Source organism: Rhinoraja longicauda, chromosome 11 (genome assembly GCF_053455715.1).
Source record: "Rhinoraja longicauda isolate Sanriku21f chromosome 11, sRhiLon1.1, whole genome shotgun sequence".
Taxonomy (NCBI): Eukaryota; Metazoa; Chordata; class Chondrichthyes; order Rajiformes; family Arhynchobatidae; genus Rhinoraja; species Rhinoraja longicauda.
Window position 1 is genome coordinate 33,101,187 of NC_135963.1, and position 23,965 is coordinate 33,125,151.

A 23,965-nucleotide genomic window follows, 5' to 3' on the forward strand; every position below is an offset into this window, starting at 1 on the left:
CTGGGCAGAGAGGCCTGGTCATCAAGATTTGGCTCACTGTAATACTCATTTAAGAACAAGCAAGCTGACTGCTTGCTTATTTACACATAGCTCACTCAATTTAATTTGGATTTGGCCATTAACCTTTAATTTATAACACTTAACTTTGGTAATTTGCAGAGGGCCAACATCATAAAAACTCTAGTCCACTGAATAGGTTACAGTATTTGAGATACTTTCAGATAAAACTTTTATGATTCATGGAGTATTATTTTAACCCGATTATGCAGCAAAAATGTTTTGACTCTCCATTCCTGAAAAAATATGAAATATAAATTCTTCAATAGCATTTGTCATTTTTCTAAACTGACAACATGTTATAATCTAATGAACAACATAAAGAGCAATTGATTTTATTGTTCATTCTTTTGTTCAAAGTGAGGAGTGGACCTTAAAAGTCAGAGAGAAACCATTCCAATATTCAGGTTGCACAAGTGAAGTCTGCTAGCACTCCTTCTGTTAACAGATGCTGGTCTCATAAACTAGGAAACTTAGTTAGTATCCTCTTCCACTGTGCTGCCATTGCCATTTCATCAAGTCACAATTCGCAGGAGATAGAAACAGGGATAAAACCAATGGCAGAGCTTTTTAAATACATTGAGCACAGGAAGCAAGTCCAGCAAAGACCATCTCTTCATTCTCTGTGATATGAGACTTTAAGCCTTAAAGGTTTGCTTATTAATGTATACTTTGCATTTCTGTGCCACTTAAATTCACTGCTCCACTGATCTCTCCCCCTATCTTTTCAGCATGCCAAGACCAAACATAGACTGGGCGATCGGTTGCGAAACACTATAATTCCCCTTCCCATTGCCATACTGACCTTTCTGTCTTGACCCTCCTCCATTGTCAGGTTGAGGAGGAACAGCACCTCATATTTCAATTGGGCAGCTTCCAACCCAGTGGTATGAATATTGATTTCTGTAATTTCAAGTAACCTGTGCATTCATCTCTCCGTCCCTCTCCCATCCAGGTCCTAATACCAGGTTCAAAGTCGTCTTGTTAAGTCTCATTGTCTATAACTTGTTTTCACCTAGCTGACAGCTATCAATGGTCTGTTTCCTTTATCATGGTTACTTTTTTGCACATCTTTCATTCATTTGTTGTATATCTCTCTATATCACCAACTATATCTCTCGTTTCCCTTTCCCCTGACTCTCAGTCTGAAGAAGGTCCAAAACGTCACCTATTCCTTTTCTCCAAAGATGCTGCCTGACCCGCTGATTTCTCCAGCTTCTTGTGTATATCTTCATATTCAAATCTTGCCTGATCTAGATGCTCACTCACTGTATACGTAACTTAAAGGCAGAAATAAATATCCATGCCCAACCTCACAGTTATCCTTATCAATACTTAGCTACTGAGAGCTCTGGGACCAAATAGACTGATCAGACATGAGCTGCCGTGAGAAATCAGATAATGGAGCCCTGCAAAGTCAGTTATTGTCTATGTAGCAATGAACATTTTGAACAACTATTGCCATGACCTGGGTGAGAAACGAGTTAAAGTGGTCAGTATGTGATTCAAACTCACAAAATCGAGGTCACTGCCCTTGAGAAAACAACAGCACAACACTCATCAAGAAAAGAAGCAAAACAGATGCAACTGTCAGTTACAAACACACTTCAGGTCATGTTTGTTGATCTCATCAGCTGGCTTCCCAAGACTTACATCGCACAGCATAAAGAAATCAAATAATTTCAGAAACAGTATTGAACGCGTTCTTGATGTATTGGTTTACAATGTCCTTCTGTGGTGCACAAAATCCAAAGTGACTTCACAGCACAACTGATTACTATCAACTCTACTCACAACTGACAGAACCTATCCTGATTGGAACTACGGATGGAGCGGTGTACTAAATAAACCTAGAGCAGTTCATTGGTGAGCTGTTCCAAACAAAATCATTTAGCCGAAGCAAAGGTTGACCAAAAGTTCAAAACTCTAATCAAAAATCTAACTTAAAATTCCAGAAGCACCCACAAAATAATTTAAGTTTCTGAAAGCAGCATACTGTGAATCAATTTGCATCAGATGGTCTGTTGAATATTCAACTAAGAATCAACATGATTATATGCATGCTTCATAAGAGTGTACAAAAAATTATTTCAGCTATTATTTCCATGCTGTTCTCACACTTCTGATTACTGGTGCTACAAATGCATCATGAGAATCATATTGAGCAAATGCATCACACACCCAGCAGCAGATCTGTAATATAATATTTGATCGTCGGTAATGCTAAATTCAAGCCTGTGCTATCTGTTACAGTGTTTCTATGATATGTGGAGGTGCCCAATGCTGCCCTGGTTTGGCTAATATTATTGTGTGGCATCAGCAGTACCCTCCCATTGCTAACTTTTTCTTAAAATAGCGTGGATTATTCATGAAGGCGATTTTCCATGAGGGGCCAAATACTCCTATACATTCAGCCAAACAATCAATGTTCATGAACCTTAAAAATATCCATGAGCAATTTGGTTGCAGTGAGCATCTTGATTCAGCCCAGTCATATTCAACTGATGTAAACCATGGGCAGAAATAATCTCCATCATCACAATCTTCTCCTGGATGGAGAATGTAGCAACAAACAACAGCAGATGCTGGTTAATACATAAAACAACACAAAGCGCCAGAATAACTCAGCAGGTCAGGCAGCATCTCTGGAGAACATGCACAGGTGACATTTCGGGTCGAGACTTCGGCTGAAGATGCTGCCTGGCTTGCTGAGTTACTGCAGCACTTTGTGTTGGTACCTGGATGGTGGATGCTCATCTTTACAAGCCTATTCGGCCTTTAGTGCCACTCTGTGAATAAGGAGAATTCAATCCAGCTACCCTCAGCTGTCAGCATTCAACTTCCTTGTCAGAAGTGTCAGTCTAGCATCAGAGAAAAAAGATCTGTCTTAAAAGAAAGCAAACTTTGGTAACATCTATCTACTTTTCCCTTTCTTAGTCAAGATCCTAAGTCAAAATGTGTTCAGCCCTCCTATCCCAGGGGTTATTTGGAGAAAGAAACTTGTGATATCTTGAAACTTATGAAACTTGTGAGTTAAACTCACTAAACCAACAAAGGTGTTCTGCTGCCAGATAAACCAAGAAAATAAAATCCTAGTCGTTTTCCATTTCAAGTACAAAAATACCCCAATTATGATATCAATTCTAGTCATGGTTTCTTTTATTGAAATCCTACTGGGAAAAGTGGCTCAAATCCATTAATGATAGCAATGAGAGTACATTTTTCAGAGGAGCAGGCATGATTTCAGTAAAATACCTGGGCAATTTTGTTTTGTAGATGCAGAACAAAAGGTTGACTGTTGATTGAATACCTTTTCTTTGTAAGTAGTGGAACCATGGATAAAGGTTTCCATGGATAAAGGTTTAATTCAAGTTACAATCAATGAATTGTGATTTTGGCCTGTGATAGTCAGGCCAACGCAAAGTAAGTAGCACTCCAGGTTAAAGCCAAGAAAGTATTTCCATCCTGATCACGACATACTGGCCTTTCCTTGAAAGACATACATTTCATATTATGTGAGGAAAGTATCCAACTCAGATGTGATAGCCCTAAGTAAGGTTTATATCTGCAAAGGTGTTTACAAAGCCTCCTTGAAGAAATGCGACATTCCTACTGTTCCTTGGGAATCCCTGGTTAATACAAATCGAGTAAAAGAAGGAATATTTAGGATGATTCCAAGCACTTCAAGTACTTGCAATGGGAAAGCACAGAAGCGCTGTGTGGGCGGTGGTAGAGAGGCATCACCTCACAGAGTACCCACTCACCCATGCACCACCACTTCCTACACCCAGTTTCCAAATTGGCCTCATTAGACTACCTCAGAACCTACAAAACTGGAATGCAAGTTCTTTCATGATTTCCTTTCTCCATTGACTAGAGTCCTCAAATTATGCATAGAGTCCTCAAATTATGCATAGAGTCCTCAAATTATGTCCGGCCATGGAAGTCGGCAATGGGAATAGTTCTGCCAGCTCTAGTTGGGTCAGAGTTCCTGAGCCCCACCACAGGGGGACAGGGGGCAAATTCGCCCCACCAATCGGCCGCAAAGTCTAGATGAGGTAGAGATCGGCTGCCTCACCCAGCCTGGGCGCCACATTTTATGGGGAACTTATGGGGATGGGGGATTTCAGGTGCACTCTCATAATTTTGTCTGTGGATTAAAGGAGGTGCCAGACCACCAGTTGCCGGAAAGTCGTTGGTGAACCTGTATAATCACATGAGAAATATATATTTAATAACTTCATGCATCTGATATTTTCACGTAGTCCTTGCCGCGAGGCACAAATCAAAGGCAATCTACTCTAATGATGCTTGCCTTAATGCAGAATGCTTGCACTTAGTCCCTAAATGTGATCATTAATAAATCTGCCATTAGCAAAAGAGTCAATGGCTATGGCCAGCGGTGTTCAAATTAGTTATGTTTTAATACCAGCTCTTCATCTATTGCCATTTCTTCCCTGACATACACTCATGGAGCCAGAGAAAGAGAAGAGGCTCTTTTTCTCATTGCATCATTCTTTTGTCCATCTATAACACGCTCGATTGTAAACTTTATCCGGTCGCCATAACCTCTTTAAAAAGCGCTGCAATTTTTGTCTGGAGATCAGTTATTGAAATTGAAATCAGATTTGTAAACCCACTTCTTACAGTTGAGTGAAAATAAATGAGCTTTTTCCTAACTTGGAGTTCAGATTTCAGATATCCGAACTTGGAGTTCAGATTTGAAGTTACAAATATGTAGAAATAAAAGCATTTCCTGTACCATTCCTGTTGTGCCAGCATTAAGGGACAAAGTTTATGTTACAGGAGAATTATTTTTATCATTGCACTAAAATAAGCCATCCATAGATCTGTAAGGGGTTTTCTGCGCCGAGCTTTCACCCGACCTAAGGTCCCCGTGCCTTGCTCTGATCCCTTGACCAGGCCGCGCACACTGGTTCCCCGTGAGTGGTTCGACCCACTCACCCCCTACGGTTCTAGACACTGGACTTAGATGCAGGAGCGTTGATTCGATTTGAAGACCGCATCACCTCGATCATTGTTTCAATCATCTCGGGCTTAACTGGGACATCGGCGCGCAGGGTGGTGCCAACCCTATCTTCCTTGGTGTGGGCCCTGCAATCCTTCCGCCAGTGCCCCACCTTACCGTACCTGAAACACTTGGACTGTGCGGTAGGGTTACCCTCCTGTCGACACCCCTTTTGGGCCGGTAAGTAGCCTCCGCTATGAGCACCTTCCCTTTTATGAGTCAGGTGGACGTGCCCGGGTGTTCCTATACCCTACCGTGAGACGGTCCAAAACCGCCTCCTCTGTACTATTTGTGGGATCAAACCAGGCTTTCGCCTGTTCCCTGACGGCTGCCAGGCTGTTTGATACCAAACATCGGAGCCACTGGGCTCTCCCATTCCCGACCAGGACATCCCGCGCGGGGACGTGCGGGCAGCTGCTCTGATACACAGACCACAGTCGCGCCGCAAAAACCTTTGGGGGTTCTCCCTCCATCTGGAGGGTCTTCCCCAATCGGGCAAATGGACCCTCATCGCCCATCCCCAAGACTTCCAGGACCTCGTCCCGTAGGAGATCGTAGGTCCTGGTCCCTCTTTTGTTTTCATCTGAGAGGCATTGGAGGATCGAGCTGTCCAGGGAGAACAGCAACAATTTTGCCCGTTCTCCCTCGTCGCAACCGTTGATTGCGGCGGTTTGCTCGATCTTTCTGAAATGCAGTGAAGGGTCCCCTGATTTGGACAATTTTGCTACATGCCCGATCATAGCTCTTAACTGCTGGGAGCTGTGGGGCACCACGATCTCGCTCTGAATGGGTCCGGCATCCCCATTCAGTGCGGTGGGTCCCCGTCTGGTTTCCAGGACCGGGCACATGGGCGCCGGTGCCGAGTCCTCGACCGGGAGCTCCGCTCTCTCCCTTTCCCCTACACTACCCCTTTCCCAGGATGCCTCGTAGCTAGGGGGATCGCGGAGTCTGGGGGCCGAAGCCACCACGATGAGTCTGGGGACCGAAACCGGGACCTTCGCAACCGCCAGCGACTGGCTCGCTGGGGGGTTCATCAGACAAACCAGCCCGCTTGCTTTATTTAAAGCACTCCGCAGACCCTCTATCTCCTGCAGGCAGGCCCCGTGGTCGGCCCCTTCTGACCATTTTATAGGCTGCCCTAACCCCCTTGAGGTTCTCTTCCTGGGTCTCCAGCTGGTGGCTCAGGGAAGCGCACTGCTCCCGGAGCCTGCCCTCACTGAGCATAGCCTCAGTGATCTGGCACTCCATCAGCTCTAACCTGGCTTCGTGGCAGTTGGTCACGACCCGGCGCTCCTTGTTTAAAGAGTCCAGAGCCTCAATCAATTGGTGCCCACTGCAGCCTTCTCCTCTACCTCCTCTACCTCCTCAAGAAGGACCCTAATCTGGGCTGCCTGTGCCACAACCACGCGGTCCAAGAGCTGGACTTGCTTTTTGTAGCAGGTCAGCCAGACCGCCTTTTCCACAGCTTTCTTGTGAGGTTTGCTAGCCGTCCACTGATTGCTGCATCCAGTGGGCGCTTGTCCTCTAATAAAACGCACATCCATTGTTTGGTGATATTCACCTTGCTAAAGACATAGTCCGCAATGCGCTTGTCCATTACGTCCCTAGTTTTGAAATCTTTTTCCGGCACACTATCATCCTGCTGCCAGTGTCCCATCTGGGTCGCCATTATCTGTAAGGGGTTTTCTGCGCCGAGCTTTCGCCCGACCTAAGGTCCCCGTGCCTTGCTCTGATCCCTTGACCAGGTCGCGCACACTGGTTCCCCGTGAGTGGTTCGACCCACTCACCCCCTACGGTTCTAGACACTGGACTTAGATGCAGGAGCGTTGATAGTGCAGAAAAACTCAACTAGACCAGATTTGAAGACCAGGGTTTAAATGGAAAAGGCTTTTATTGAGCGCTTGGGACTATTGTACATGAATGCTCTTCACAGTTCTATAAGACATATCTATAAGACACATACCGAATTACATGAATACTTTTGACTATGAATCATAAAACGTACAGTTCTACAAGACATATACATGAATACTTTTGACTCTGAATTCTAAAACGTACAGTTCTACAAGACATATACACAACTGTAAGATGGGGAACGTATGACACATCGCAAAATTGTCCAACACATATTTACTTATACACCCACGTTAATTAAACCACCCTCCCCTCTACACTAAACTATGTCCAGGATGTGCAGGCTCGGGGTACATGCTCACCATGGGGCTATTACTGGGGTTACTGGCTGTTCGTGCTGCTTCTCCGCTGTTCTCCGTGAGGGTCGTGCTTGTTCCGTGAGTTTCTTCCTTCCGTTCTTCTCGGTGAGTCTCCGCTGTTCTCCGTGCCGTTTGTTGCCTCCTCTGACTTCTGTCTTGCATGCCTTTCTTGCCTGTCTTTTCTTCTTGAGTTTAAAACCCAAAAATCGTGGCCAGTTATACTAATCCTGACCCGTCCTATCTCCCGCCAGATCTCGGGATCTCTTTGATTCAAAGATAGGTTTCGAGATTTCTCTTTGATCTGCGTTATGTCCGGGGGTACCGGTGATGGCCAGACGGTCTGTTAATCTGTTTCTCGTTGAGAGGTGATGGGTTTAACTGGTTTCCCATCACCTACCAGGTAGTTTTCTATGGGCTATTGTGCCCCCTTAACGAGATTAACTGTGTAGGTCGGCTTGGGGCATTGTGAGTATGCTGATGTCAGCGCCCCAGTGTCTGGACTTCGACCTGGTTTCGCAGGTTTCTGCACGGCCAATATCCATCCATTGTTCTGGCCGTGGCTTTGCAGAAACCTAGAGACTGGGCTGTGGGGTTTTTGCTTTTGTGGCTGGTCACGAGGTCCCGCGGCCATCTTGGGACCCACTGATTGTGACATCCCTTGTTAAAAAACTGACTGCAGCCTTTCTCCGCTATCAGCCCCAGTCTCCCGTATAAAATGTCCAAACTGCAGCTCTTTGGTTTTGTTGTTTTGCAGAATGAGGGAAAACTTCTCAAATCTTACAGATCAAAGTAGTAGCACTACTTCCTGATACCACACCATCACCAAACTCACTTCTTCAAGGTTGCTGAACTGGAGATTGCCAACCTGCCATTGGTCAATTCATGCACAATTATCTCTTTTTTTAAATCTTTCAACATATCAAGTCACCCCTCACATTTGACTTTGATATTTATTAGAGGATTGCCACCCAATAATCCACATTTACGAAGCCCAAACCACCATTTCTTCCTGCCTTTGTCCTCTAGACCACCTTCTCGAGACTACTTTCCCTCAGCAAAATTAACATGTCAGCATGGATTCATTTGCAAGATGAATGCCTGCAGCCCTCAACTCTCTACTTCTCCAGTAAACTTAGAATGTGTGTCCAATTCCAAGACAAAGGACAAACGCTTGAATAATTCTGTTCAGTGTCAAGATTTTTATTCTGTTCTCCACCTAACCTGCTCACTGACTGTTCATTCCACTTTAAACCTTTACGTCCATGTTGAGCTTTAAATTCTTTATCCTTTCTTTTAATTAGACTAGTTACAGCAACACAGATTAGTCCCCCTGTACCCTGTGACCCCAGTCTCCTGAGTGTCATTCCACACAACTACAACTCTTCCATATTTTGTCTGCAAATGTGTTTTGCTATCACCCCAGATGTTATGACTGACACCCACTCAGTGTCACGTATAGATTGAATTCAACAGATTCAAATCCAACGCATTAACTGTCTTTGCTGCTTTCCTTCAGGGGTTGACAATTTCTGGGCCAATTCCCAAAGACGGCACACACATTTCAACATTTCTCCCAGTGGACCATGAGTGAAAATAGAAGATACGGACATCAGTGCTAAATTTACTTCTGTAGTAAGTTGTTGCCACCAAACATGCACAGAGGCCAATGGTGAATGCTTAGAAACAGGATCCCAGACATGTTAGTGTGAAAATGGCTTTATGTTGATCAATATATTTCTGATATCTCAGGAGCGAAAAATACCAAAAACCTGAATTGCTTTAAAATGTACCATTACTTGTTTCATTGTAGGAATTTTCTGTATGCCTTGTCCTGAAGGTTCAGCCCTATGTCCCTGTTCAAACAATAAAAATGCAGTTTCAAATATTGGGAAAGCAACTCATCATTCAATATGTTCCACGTTGTAGGTCAGACGAGCAAATTGACTTGGAAGCAATCTGCGCACAAAATAAGCTTCATTGTGTATACAAGTTATGGATCTGGAATCATGCACAGTGCATCCCATGACAGATGCAGGTCCAGTTATTGAAACCAGTTCAGAAGTATGCTGTGCCAGGTTCAGCATTGTCCTGTCAGAGTCGAGGAGCAGCATATCAAAAGATCTTTTTGATGATTGCTTTTTGCAAGGTGCATCACCATAGTGATGGTTCAAAGACCCCATTGGTTCTACGGATAATGTATTTCTTCAAATAATGGATTGGATTTTCCTCACTTAATCTTCAGAACAACAATGAAAGGCGATTAAAAGCATGCAAACCTATTGAAGACACAAAGTGTTGGAGTAACTCAATGGGTCAGGCAGCATCTCTGGAAAACATGAACAGGTGACATTTTTGATCAAGACCCTTTTTCAGACTAATGTAGCCAGGTGAGAGGGGGAAAGAAAGCTGGGAAAGAGTTGAGGCAGGCAAAGCGTGGCCGGTACTATGTGAACACAAGCGAGGGGGGATGTGATAGGCAGATGGTTGGAACGAAGGCCAGAGATTAAAACAGGTGTTAGACAAAAGAATTGAAGAGTAGTGAATTGTGAGGAAGGAAGTAGAGGAAGGAATGTGGGTGGTGGGGGAAGGGGAGGAGAGAAAGGGGAGATGTGAGTCCAGGTGGGGCCCGGGGGTGGGGGTGGAGGTGGGGGGATGGGGAAGAATGGCGGGTGAGAGGAAAACGTGAGGGAGGTTAGTTTAGTGTACAGAGATGCTGCAGGCAAACAGGCACTTCGGCCCATCCAGTCCACGCCGACCAGCGATCTCCACACACCAAGACTATTCTACACACACGAGGGACAATTTACAATTTTAGCAAGCCAATTAACCTACAAACCTGTACATCTTTGGAGTGTGGGAGGAAACCGGAGAACCCGGAGAAAACCCACGCAGGTCACCGGGAGAACGTACAAACTCCGTACAGACAGCACCCATAGTAAGGGTCGAAGTTGGGTCTCTGACGCTGTAAGGCAGCAACCCCACTGCTGCGCCACCTTGCTGCCCACATGTCATTAAATGGGTATTTCAGGAACCTCTCAGATTTATTCTAAATGCACAATTAGCTTAATAGATTTCATAGGTTCAACTTCCCAGTGCCTGTACTTATGCATCATGAAGTGTAAACAAACACAGGTTTTCCATGAAAAAAACCCTCCCCACTGATTGGTACTGCTCCCAGAAAACAGCGACAAAGGAACTCCATGCTGGCATGTAAGCATACTGAGAAAATCCAAGAGTACCGCTGGGTCACAGATGGCTTCAGAATTACTGATGAAGATCTGCCGTGTCGCAAGTGTAACGCTACGGTGGTTATGGGAGATTTCAACATGCAGGTTGACTGGGAAAATCAGGTTGGTAATGGACCCCAGGAAAGAGAGTTTGTGGAGTGCCTCCGAGATGGATTCTTAGAACAGCTTGTACAGGGAGAAGGCAATTCTGGATTTAGTGTTGTGTAATGAACCTGATCTGATAAGGGGACTCAAGGTAAAAGAGACATTAGGATGCAGTGATCACAATATGATAAGTTTTACTCTACAAATTGAGAGGGAGCAGGGAAAATCAGAAGTGTCAGTATTACAGTATAGCAAAGGGGATTACAGAGGCGTGAGGCAGGAGCTGGCCAGATTTGACTGGAAAGAGGCCCTAGCAGGGAAGATGGTGGAACAGCAATGGCAGGTATTCCTGGGAACAATGCAGAAGTTGCAGGATCAATTTATCCCAAAGAGGAGGAAAGAGTCTAAGGGGAGTAAGAGACACCCATGGCTGACAAGGGCAGTCAAGGACTGTATAAAAATAAAAGAGAAGTATATCATAGCAAAGAAGAGTGGGAAGCCAGAGGATTGGGAATCTTTTACAGAGCAACAGAAGATAACTAAAAAGGCAATACGGGGAGAAAAGATGAGGTAGAGGGGAAACTAGCCAATAATATAAAGGAAGATAGTAAAAGCTTTTTTAGGTATGTGAAGAGGAAAAAAATAGTCAAGGCAAATGTGGGTCCCCTGAAGTCAGAAGCAGGGGAATTTATTATGGGGAGCAAGGAAATGGCAGACGAGTTGAACCGGTACTTTGGATCTGCCTTCATTAAGGAAGGTACAAACAATCTCCCAGATGTTCTAATGGCCAGAGATCCTAGGGTGACAGAGGAACTGAAGGAGATTCACATTAGGCAGGAAATGGTGTTGGGTAGACTGATGGGACTGAAGGCTGATAAATCCTCAGGGCCTGATGGTCTGCATCCCAGGGTACTTAAGGAAGTGGCTCTAGAAATTGTGGACGCATTGGTGAGCATTTTCCAATGTTCTATAGATTCAGGATCAGTTCCTGTGGATTGGAGGGTAGCTAATGTTATCCCACTTTTTAAGAAAGGTGGGAGAGAGAAAACGGGAAATTATAGACCAGTTAGTCTGACATCAGTGGTGGGGAAGATGCTGGAGTCAATTATAAAAGACGAAATTGCGGAACATTTGGATAGCAGTAACAGGATTGTTCCGAGTCAACATGGATTTACGAAGGGGAAATCATGCTTTGCTAATCATGCTTGGCTAATCTTCTGGAATTTTTTGAGGATGTAACTAGGAAAATTGACAAGGGAGAACCGGTGGATGTGGTGTACCTCAACTTTCAGAAAGCCTTCGACAAGGTCCCACATAGGAGATTAGTGGGCAAAATTAGAACACATGGTATTAGGGGTAGGGTACTGACATGGATAGAAAATTGGTTGACAGACAGAAAGCAAAGATTGGGGATAAATGGGTCCCTTTCAGAATGGCAGGCAGTGACTAGTGGGGTACCGCAAGGCTCGGTGCTGGGACCGCAGCTATTTACAATATACATTAATGACTTGGATGAAGGGATTAAAAATACCATTAGCAAATTTGTAGATGATACAAAGCTGGGTGGTAGTGTGAGCTGTGCGGAAGATGCTATATGGTTGCAGGGTGACTTGGACAGGTTGTGTGAGTGGGCGGATGCATGGCAGATGCAGTTTAATGTGGATAAGTGTGAGGTTATCCATTTTGGTGGTAAGAATAAGAAGGCAGATTATTATCTGAATGGTTTCAAGTTAGGAAAAGGGGACGTACAACGAGATCTGGGTGTCTTAGTGCGTCAATCACTGAAAAGAAGCATGCAGGTACAGCAGGCAGTGAAGAAAGCCAATGGAATGTTGGCCTTCATAACAAGAGGAGTTGAGTATAGGAGCAAAGAGGTCCTTCTGCAGTTGTACAGGGCCCTAGTGAGACCGCAACTGGAGTACTGTGTGCAGTTTTGGTCTCGAAATTTGAGGATGGATATTCTTGCTATTGAGGGCGTGCAGCATAGGGTTACTAGGTTAATTCCCGGAATGGCGGGACTGTCATATGTTGAAAGACTGGAGCGGCTGGGCTTGAATACACTGGAATTTAGAAGGATGAGAGGGAATCTTATCGAAACATAAGATTATTAAGGGGTTGGACACGTTAGAGGCAGGCATCATGTTCCCAATGTTGGGGGAGTCCAGAACCAGGGGCCACAGTTTAAGAATAAGGGGTAGGCCATTTAGAACGGAGATGAGGAAAAACTTTTTCAGTCAGAGAGTTGTAAATCTGTGGAATTCACTGAAGGCAGTGGAGGCTAATTCTCTGAATGCATTCAAGAGAGAGCTAGATAGCAGAGCCCGTGGACCGGACTTACCATCTGCAGAGCCGGCTGTCTTTGGAGGCTGCGGGAGCGGCTGCGACTCGCCTTCGGAGGCTTCGGCTCGGGCCGCGTGGATGCCGACATCTGGAGCTCCGGCAGCGGCAGCGTGTTCGCCTGCCCCGGATCACGGGGCTTGGGTCGGCCCGCCGCGGACATTTCTCCGTCCGGCGCGGCCTGAAATAGGCCGCGGGATTTTTCTCTGCTTGGCGGGGGCTTCAATGTCGGGAGCCACGACCGCCCCGACGTGCAGCAGCAGCGGCAGCGGCAGCGTCAGCGTCTTCGCCCGCACCGAATCGCGGGGCTGGGTTCAGCCCACTGCGGACCTTTCACCGTCCGACGCGGCCTGGAACGTGGCAACTTCAGCAGCCTGACCGCGGGGGAAGACGGCAGGGGAAGAGAAATGACATTCTGGCCTTCCATTAGAGTGAGGCCGGGACTGGAGGAGACTCACTGTGATGGATGTTTCTTTTTTTTGTTTTGTGTTGGTTGTGGTTGTGTAATTGCTTATTTTATTGCACTTATTGTTGGACTGTGGGCGACGAAATCTCATCCAAAAGACTTGTTTTTTGGATGACAAATAAAGGTAATTCTGAATTCTGAATTCTGAATTAAGGATAGCGGAGTCAGGGGGTATGGGGAGAAGGCAGGAACGGGGTACTGATTGAGAATGATCAGTCATGATCACATTGAATGGTGGTGCTGGCTCGATGGGCCGAATGGCCTACTCCTGCACCTATTGTCTATTGTCTATTGCCAGTTCCTTCAAATGGTTCTTGGTACCTCCAGAAATAGCACTATCTCATCAATTAAATTGAGGTCCTATCAGTTGTGAGATAAATGTGTGCTGGAAATGACTTATGATTCAGATGTCATGATAAAATACATTTTGAATTTCACTTTAATCTCAGTGCTTGGGTCCTTTTGAATCATTGGCACTTCATGGCACCAATATGTCCTCAGAGCACTGCTGTCATTCTGAAGCAAAGTACCACAGGCCAAGTCCAATTTTACTCTCCTTACTTTCAAATATGATCCATGCTTTCACAAATTAATTTGTATTCAGTGTCACAGATGTCCAGCAATTCTCCTGCCTGATATCCACCATAGATTGATTTGTTGTCAGGCAGCTGCTTTCTCGTGCTCAATTCTAAATGTCTCTGTGACTGACTGTCAGTAAAGTGATTGTGCTCAACCAATGATTTTTTTTTTCCTTTCTCCTCTGAAGTACTGTCAGAAAAGCCTTCCAAGAAAGTACATTTACAGCAGATCTTTGCTAGTGTGTGTTTTGATGAACAAACAATGCCCCAAACAGTCATTGATGTCGAACAAACTCTAAGCGGTAGTGTGTCAGTTGGTGCATGGTCATGAGGTGCAGATCAACCCTTGCACAGCCACACGTTTTCCCTTCACGTTCGCTCCTCCATTGATAATTCACCAAGTATTTGTCCACGGAACATTAAATCAAACCTTGTCAGCTTGTTCAAATGATATAAAGGATCCCATATCAATTGTTTTTCTAATGAAGTCAAGGAGTTCTCTCCCAAGCAACTCCAGCGGAACAGTGTAACTGGGTAGTTTATCTCACTTCTATAGACTCCTGCATTTCAAACTTCAACCTGTCTATTTTCATCCCATTATGCATCATGTTTTTAAGAGTTAGATTTAGCTCTTAGGACCAACGCAATCAAGGGATACAGTGAATTCAGAAAGTATTCAGACCCCTTCACTTTTTCCACATTTTTCCACTTTTTCCACATTTTGCAATGTTATTAAATTCATTTTTTAAATCATCAATCTACACACAATATCCCATTAAAAACAGTGAAAACAGGTGTTTAGAATTTTTTTTTAAGTAAAAAGAAATAACTGAAATATCACATTTACATAAGTAATCAGACCCTTTGCTATGACATTCAAATTTGAGCTTAAAATGTTCACCCTGTTTCCATTGATTATCCTTGAGATGTTTCTACAACTTGATTGGAGTCTACCAGTGGTAAATTAAATTGATTGGACATGATTTGGAAAGGCACAAACCTGTCTATATAAGGTCCCACAGTTGACAGTGCATGTCAGAGCAAAAACCAAGCCATGAAGATGAAGGAATTGTCTGTAGACCTCCAAGAGAGGATTGTGTTGAGACACAAATCTGGGGAAGGGATAAAACAATTTCTGCAGCATTGCAGTTCCCGAAGAGCACAGTGGCCTCTGTCATTCTTAAATGGAAGAACTTTGGAACCACCAGGACTCTTCATAGAGCTGGCTGCCCGGCCAAATTGAGCAATCGGGGGAGAAGGGCCTTAGTCAGGGAGGTGACCAAGAACCCGATGGTCACTCTGACTCTCCAGAGTTCCTCTGTGAAAATGGGAGAACCTTCCCGAAGGACAACTATATCTGTAGCACTGCACCAATCAGGCCTTTATGGTAGAGTGGCCAGACGGAAGCTACCCCTCAGTAAAAGGCACATGACAGCCCGCTTGGAGTTTGCCCAAAGGCACCTAAAGGACTCTCAGACAATGAAAAACAAGATTGAAATGAAACCAAGATTGAACTCTTTGGCCTGAATGCCAAGCGGCACCGCTCATCACCTGGCCAATACCATATCTACGGTGAAGCATGATGGTGGCAGCATCATGCTGTGGGGATGTTTTTTAGCGGCAAGAACTGGGAGACTAGTCCGGATTAAGGGAAAGATGAACGGAGCAAAGTACAGTGAGATCTTTGATGAAAACCTGCTCCAGAGCGTTCTGGTCCTCAGACTGGGGAGGAGGTTCACCTTCCAACAGGACAACCACCCTAAGCACACATCCAAGACAACGCAGGAGTGGCTTCATGACAAATCTGTAAATGTCCTTGAGTGACGCAGCCAGAGCCCAGACTTGAACCCGATCAAAACATCTCTGGAGTGACCTGAAAATAGCTGTGCATCGACGCTCCCCATCCAACCTGACAGCTTGAGAGGATCTGCAGAGAAGAATGGGAGAAATTACCCAAATACAGGTGTGCTAAGCTTGTAGCGTCATACCCAAGAAGACTTGAGGCTGTAATCTCTGCCAAAGGTGCCTCAACAAAGTACTGAGAAAAGGGTCTGAATATTTATGTAAATGTGATATTTCAGTTATTTATTTTTAGTTACTTTGCAAAAAAATGTTAACACCTGGTTTTGCTTTTTTATTACGGGGTGTAGTTTGATGTTAAAAAAGAAAATAATTTAATCAATTTTAAAATAAGGCTGTAACGTAGCAAAATGTGGAAAAAGTGAAGGGGTCTGAATATTTTCTGAATGCACTGTATGGGGAAAAAATAGGAACGGGGTACTGACTTTAGGTGATCAGCCATGATCATATTGAATGGCTCGAAGGGCCGAATGGCCTACTCCTGCACCTGTTTTTCTATGTTCTATGTTTCTATGATGTCTCCACGAACTGAATTCGGGATTTTGTTGCATCTGTGAATCAACACTAAGGGTCCCAAACGTTCGAACAACTGCATGCACTGTTTGTCACAAAGTTTATGTTGGGGAATTTGGCCGATCAATCTTTGCTTGGTTAAATCTCATGGAAGAGAAAGGCTGCAATGTTTTATCTAAGCTTTAATATTTTTTAATTTGTTTCTAATTGTTTGATTTTATTTGAATGTGTTGTTGCAGGGCTTGTTTTGACTCTCGCTGTGATGGGATTTATGTGTGGACGGAGTGTGGAGGTGCTGAAATTGCAACAGGTTTCATCCAGGATGTTCCCATTGGAAGATTTGCAATTGTGCCGATGGGAGGGTAACAGACTCATGTGTCGAAGCTCAATACCATTTTAGTGAAATTTCCAAACAATACCAAATTTGGGAAATGTGGGGAAGTCAAGGGAGCTATAAGAATGAAATAAATCAAAATAATTGTAAACGAGAAAAAATTAATTTAGTGCAGACAAAAGTAACATTTTCGCACATGCATTTATAAATGGACAACATGCAATATTTATAAACATTGCTGAAATAATTCGGTATGAAGGTGAAAGAGATTTGGAGTCTTAACGTTAAAAATATCCAACCTTTTCAGAAGAGCAACAAAAGAAGGACCTGTACAATCTAAATGTCAGAATTTCAGGCAGAGGACATTAGCACTGCCAAATCTGCAACAAAAGATATCCTTACTATAAATTATATTAAAAGCAAAATAAAATTGTTTTGTTTTGCAAAATATAGCTTCCAATTGATGAGAGAAAGATTAACCAGCCACCAAAAATAGGTGCAAAGACCGTACGTTGCAATTAACCTGGTCAAAGCAACGCACCAGCTTCATGCTGCATAGTCATTTTCATGATTGTGGCTTGCTGCCACAGTTCATCTTATTGACTTAACAGGATACCCAGCATCGTGAGCGGCTAGCACTAGGCACTTACTAGCCTGCACGGTTCAACTCGCGCCTGCTCCTCTTAATGGGGGTATATTTTGACTGTTGCATAGGCTGGTAGGCATTCTAGAACATCTTCTAGTTTGGGAGCTGTTCAAGAATGGCATCAATTCTTGACAGAGTGGACTCTGTGATTTTTCAAAACTGCACTGGAGATCTTGGTGGAGTAGATAGAGAATAAGGGAAATATGCTTATTCCACAGAGCAAGGAAGCCATTTGGAAACATTACAAAGGTAGTGGGGAAGAGGTAACTGTGCAGTCATTACCAAGAGTCAACCCTCAAACACTGGGATGCAATAGTTAAAACTATTTAGGTAACTTGATGTATGCCAAGGTTAGAGAATGCATCGTCATGTAAAGTCATTTACCAAATGTACAATCAATTGTATAATTTCTCAAATCACTATGTTCCCATCACTCATCTACCAACTACCAATCAGGGAGATCTGGTGCCTCATCTTCATACACTTCACCATATCCACCCACACTTAGCATTGCTCCAAGCCTTACAGCAACCTCTTACAGTATGTACACACAGTCATGTATTCAAATGTGAGATATGTATCATCCAAACATGTTATGCAACACTCACCAGCAGAGATTTTGATCTTTCATAGAGGATGATCTTCCTGGCCTTCTCCTGCTTCCTTTCACTGTAACGGACCCTGGTCTGTCTGGTCTCCAGTCATCCAATGGTCCGAACAAATGTCTGGAGCTGTTCGCCAATCTCTGCAAACGACCAGAAAAACTCAAGATAGACACAAAAATCTAGAGTAACTCAGCGGGTCACAGCATCTCTGGATAAAAGGAATAGGTAACGTTTTGGGTCGAGAAGAGTCAGGGGAAAGGGAAATGATAGATATAGTCAGGGGAAAGGGACCCTTCAGTATCTGGCACACCACTATCTGTAGACTTTAGCAATTTTAAAACACTTCCAAAAGTGCAAACCAAATATAAAAATCAGAGTACAGGCCAGTAAAAATCAATCAGCAATCAACCTGCAATTGGTTGCTGATCTCTTGAAATTGAAATGCAACTCTTTTCCTGTACTGAATGTGTATTCAGCAGGGTGAGGTGAAGTGAGAATATTAGTTAAACTTAAGCCTGCAAAATGGCACAGGTGTCATTGAATCAGCAATGTATACCAGGCACACTTCTGCTGGCAACAGTCATGCATGCACTCTTCCCCTGACAAATAGGGTGATTGTATGGAGGGAGCCACGTAGCGCCACAAGCGCCATTTTAAAATTAGTTTGGAATCTGTAATGTTCAAACGATGTGGAGTTTTGAGACGGATTTTGTAGTCACAGATGCATGAAAATGTTATTCTCGATATAACATTACTGTGTTATTTTGTAATGCTCTGTTGGTGCGTTCCTTTCTTAGGAACACTGTGTGAATTTTGTCTTTCAGATAATGTATAATTCTAAGCATGGCCACTCATTCAAATACTCGTTTACACTATGCTCAGCAGTATAATTATCACAAAAACATTTTCACGAGAGCAGCACTTTCAATTGAGCTGCAAAAGTAGGACAAGAAGACAAATGTTCAAACAAACTGTAGCAAACTTTAGCATGAACATTCTTATTTCGTATTTAGGTTTTCCCTAACACAGCAACATGTCGGAATCATAATAAATAAACAATAATAATAATAGGACTCGAAAGAAATTAGTATGGACAAATGTGATCACATGACTTGCTCTTCAGCAATTAAAGCCACAGGCAAAGATATCAAACTGAGGATAGACACTAAATGCTGCAATGGGAGCATTTTGGTCAGCCTCCCTTCAAAAGAAGTGAACTTCCTATTAATATTAAAAAACAGAAGTTAGAATGAAGCAAGGCCCTGGTCTTAGAAGCACTGTAAAACAATGCTTATGTAGATACACCAGGCAAAATAGTTTAACCATTTGAGGGTTACCACCAGTTACGTAAGAGCCAAGAAGGGCTCTTACGTAATCATTCACCTCTCTTACTAATTGAGAAACGGCGATAGCATCTTTGCAAGTGTCAGGGTGGGAGGAAGTGTAGTCAAGATAACTGTGGAAGTTGGTGGGTTTGTAGTAGATGTCAGTCGATAGTCTGTCTCCTGTGATGGAGACAGAGGGATATAGTCAGGGGAAAGGGACTCTTCAGTATCTGACACACCACTATCTGTAGACTTTAGCAATCTTAAAACACTTCCAAAAGTGCCAACCAAATATAAAAATCAGAGTACAGGCCAGTAAAAATCAATCAGCAATCAACCTGCCATTGGTTGCTGATCTCTTGAAATTGAAATGCAACTCTTTTCCTGTACTGAATGTGTATTTAGCAGGGTGAGGTGAAGTGAGAATATTAGTTAAACTTAAGCCTGCAAAATGGCACAGGTGTCATTGAATCAGCAATGTATACCAGGCACACTTCTGCTGGCAACAGTCATGCATGCACTTTTCCCCTGACAAATAGGGTGATTGTATGGAGGGAGCCACGTAGGTTTTTCAAGCGCCATTTTAAAATTAGTTTGGAATCTGTAATGTTCAAACGATGTGGAGTTTTGAGACGGATTTTGTAGTCACAGATGCATGAAAATGTTATTCTCGATATAACATTACTGTGTTATTTTGTAATGCTCTGTTGGTGCGTTCCTTTCTTAGGAACACTGTGTGAATTTTGTCTTTCAGATAATGTATAATTCTAAGCATGGCCACTCATTCAAATACTCATTTACACTATGCTCAGCAGTGTAATTATCACAAAAACATTTTCACGAGAGCAGCACTTTCAATTGAGCTGCAAAGGTAGGACAAGAAGACAAATGTTCAAATAAACTGTTGCAAACTTTAGCATGAACATTCTTATTTCGTATTTAGGTTTTCCCTAACACAGCAACATTTCGGAATCATAATAAAGAAACAATAATAATAATAGGACTCGAAAGAAATTAGGATGGGCAAATGTGATCACATGACTTGCTCTTCAGCAATTAAAGCCACAGGCAAAGATATCAAACTGAGGATAGACACTAAATGGAGCATTTTGGTCAGCCTCCCTTCAAAAGAAGTGAACTTCCTATTAATATTAAAAAACAGAAGTTAGAATGAAGCAAGGCCCAGGTCTTAGAAGCACTGTAAAACAATGCTAATGTAGATACACCAGGCAAAATCGTTTAACCATTTGAGGGTTACCACCAGTTACGTAAGAGCCAAGAAGGGCTCTTACGTAATCATTCACCTCTCTTACTAATTGAGAAACGGCGATAGCATCTTTGCAAGTGTCAGGGTGGGAGGAAGTGTAGTCAAGATAACTGTGGAAGTTGGTGGGTTTGTAGTAGATGTCAGTCGCTAGTCTGTCCCCTGTGATGGAGACAGAGGGATCAAGAAAGGGGAGAGAGGTGTCAGAGATAGTCCAGGTGAATTGAATGCAGGGTGAAATTAGTGGCGAAGTTAATGGTCCATAAGCTTTGTATGGGTGCAGGAGGCAGCCCCGATGCAGTCGTCAATGTAGTGGAGAAAGAGTTGGGAGATAGGACCAATATATGCCTGGAACAAGGACTGTTCGACATAACCAACAAAAAGGCAGGCATAGCTGGGGCCACGCGAATGCCCATGGCTACACCTTTAACTTGGAGAAAGTGAGAGGAGTCAAAAGAGAAGTTGTTGAGGGCGAGGACGTTTCGTTAGGTGGGGGAGGTGTTAGCGGAGGGAAATTAGTTGGGTCTCTATTCCAGAAAAAAAGGAGGACCTTGAGTCCTTCCCAGTGGGTTGATGGAGGTGTTGAGCGACTGGACGTCCATGGTAGTTGAGTGGCAAAAACTGAAATGCATTTATCCCTTCCCCCCCTCCCTCAAACTACCCCCTCCCCAGGACACCAGCAACGTGATCCCACCAGTAATCATAGCTTCCCATCTCCATCCCTTTTTGCATTCCGCAGAGACCGGTCCCTCTGCAACCTTTTGGTTCATTCATTCCTTCCCACACAAATCACAGCCTCCCCAGGTGCCTCGCCCTGCAATCGCTGAAAATGCAACACGTGTCCTTATTCCTCGTCCCTCAACCTCATCCAGGGACCCCGACACAGTCCTTCCAGGTGAGACAGGGGTTCAAATGTACTTCGTCTAACTTCATCTACTGCACCTGGTGTTCCTGATGTGTGCTGCTATACATTGGCGAGATAGTGTAGACTCAGCAACCATTTAGCTGAACACTTATGCTGAGTCTGCCAGGGTCTACTGGATCTCCTGGTTGCTAACTACGAGGCCACACACAAACTGGAAGAACAGCACCTCATATGTTGCCTGGGTAGCTTACAACCCTGCGGTATGAACATTGAATTCTCTAATTTAAGGTTACTTCTACATTCACCTCCCTTCCCCTCCTCTCCAGCTTCCCCTTCTCCCCTTCCCTCTTCCTCCACTAAAAGTCAGTTAACCCGTTCCACTGTTCACAATGATCTTGAAATCTCCTTGCCTGAGGCGATCTGTTGCCGGCCCTGATTTGTCCTGTTTTTTTTCTCGCTTCCAGTTCTCCCCCCCCCCCCCCCCCCCCCCCCCACCCCCTATCCCCTATAATTTTTCCCAGTGATGCTGCCTAACCCACTGAGTTACTCCAACATTTTGTTATAAACCAGCATCTACAGTTCCTTCTTATTACATCAAACTGAGCGTCTTGTTCTCCTGAGCCTCTGGTTAGAAGTGTACCCGTGATGCTTTTCTTTTTGGTGCAACATTCAGCTCTCAACCAATGACACCAACACTATAGCGGGCGGCACGGTGGCACAGCGGTAGAGTTGCTGCCTTACAGTGCTTGCAGTACCGGAGACCCAGGTTTGCTCCCGATTACGGGTGCTGGCTGTACGGAGTTTGTACGTTATCTCCGTGACCGCGTAGGTTTTAGACAATAGACAATAGACAATAGACAATAGGTGCAGGAGTAGGCCATTCAGCCCTTCGAGCCAGCACCGCCATTCAATGCGATCATGGCTGATCAATCTCAATCAGTACCCCGTTCCTGCCTTCTCCCCATACCCCTCACTCCGCTATCCTTAAGAGCTCTATACAGCTCTCTCTTGAAAGCATCCAACGAACTGGCCTCCACTGCCTTCTGAGGCAGAGAATTCCACACCTTCACCACTCTCTGACTGAAAAAGTTCTTCCTCATCTCCGTTCTAAATGGCCTACCCCTTATTCTTAAACTGTGGCCCCTTGTTCTCTACTCCCCCAACATTGGGAACACGTTTCCTGCCTCTAATATGTCCAATCCCCTAATTATCTTATATGTTTCAATAAGATCCCTCCTCATCCTTCTAAATTCCAGTGTATACAAGCCTAATTGCCCCAGCCTTTCAACATACGACAGTCCCGCCATTCCGGGAATTAACCTAGTGAACCTACGCTGCACGCCCTCAATAACAAGAATATCCTTCCTCAAATTTGGAGACCAAAACTGCACACAGTACTCCAGGTGCGGTCTCACCAGGGCCCGGTACAACTGTAGAAGGACCTCTTTGCTCCTATACTCAACTCCTCTTGTTATGAAGGCCAACATTCCATTGGCTTTCTTCACTGCCTGCTGTACCTGCATGCTTCCTTTCAGTGACTGATGCACTAGGACACCCAGATCTCGTTGAACATCCACTCTTCCTAACTTGACACCATTCAGATAATAATCTGCCTTTCTATTCTTACTTCCAAAGTGAATAACCTCACACTTATCTACATTAAACTGTATCTGCCATGGATCCGCCCACTCACACAACCTGTCCAAGTCACGCTGCAGCCTTATTGCATCTTCCTCACAATTCACACTACCCCCCAGCTTAGTATCATCTGCAAATTTGCTAATGGTACTTTTAATCCCTTCATCTAAGTCATTAATGTATATGTTTTCACCGAGATCTTTGGTTTTCGCCCACACTGCAAAGACGTATAGGTTTGTAGGTGAATTGGTTTGGTATAAGTATAAATTGTCCCTAGTGTGTGTAAGATAGTATTAATGTTCGGGGCGGGGATTGCTAGTCAGTGCGGACTTGGTGGGCCGAAGGGCCTGTTTCCGTGCTGTATCTCTAAACTAAACTAATGGCCAGGTTGCACTGGACTGAAGCAGTAGCCAACTAGAGCGTGCATGTCAATCATTTCAGGCATCTGCATCAGTGCAAACTAGATCTGCTCTTTCATCTTCACTGGCTGCAAGGTAGTGGTAAATGATTCTGGTTTTACTTCATATTTCAATTAATTACAAAGATTTAATGTAATATTGAATGAATTTATTGTTTTTGATTTATAGCATTTTGTTCATTTTAATTTGAAACATTATTCAAAACTCCAAATTGTTCCAAATATGTGCTGAGCAGTGTGAGGAGAACAGAGGAGATGAGTTACTTCAGCTGAGCCGTTTAGATATTGGGAGAAGTTTTCTGACACACGAGCAGCAGTGAGAAGGACAGAACATTGGATCCCATGTGGCTGTAGACTACGAGCAGAAAGCAGGAGACGTGGTTTGGCTCTGTGGAATATTGGCCTGGTGGTTACTTAGATATTTAACATTCTGTGAAACCTCACTGTACCCACATTTACCTGCAGAGTAGTCAAGACATTACAAA

The 23,965-nt window shown here is 44.0% G+C and overlaps 1 long non-coding RNA gene across 2 annotated transcripts in view; it reads right to left on the reverse strand.

Annotated features, from left to right (window-relative positions):
* The window catches only part of LOC144598099 (uncharacterized), a 164,907-nt gene that overhangs the window by 90,103 nt on the left and 50,839 nt on the right, over nt 1–23,965 (reverse strand). Inside the window, exons 2-3 of one of the 2 annotated variants that reach the window (XR_013547826.1) lie at nt 17,974–18,110; nt 14,881–15,939 (exon numbers count right to left, since the gene is read on the reverse strand). This is a non-coding gene — a long non-coding RNA (uncharacterized LOC144598099). Of the gene's footprint in view, nt 1–14,880; nt 15,940–17,973; nt 18,111–23,965 lie in introns of those variants that run through there. The other variant, XR_013547825.1, reaches the window with a different exon arrangement.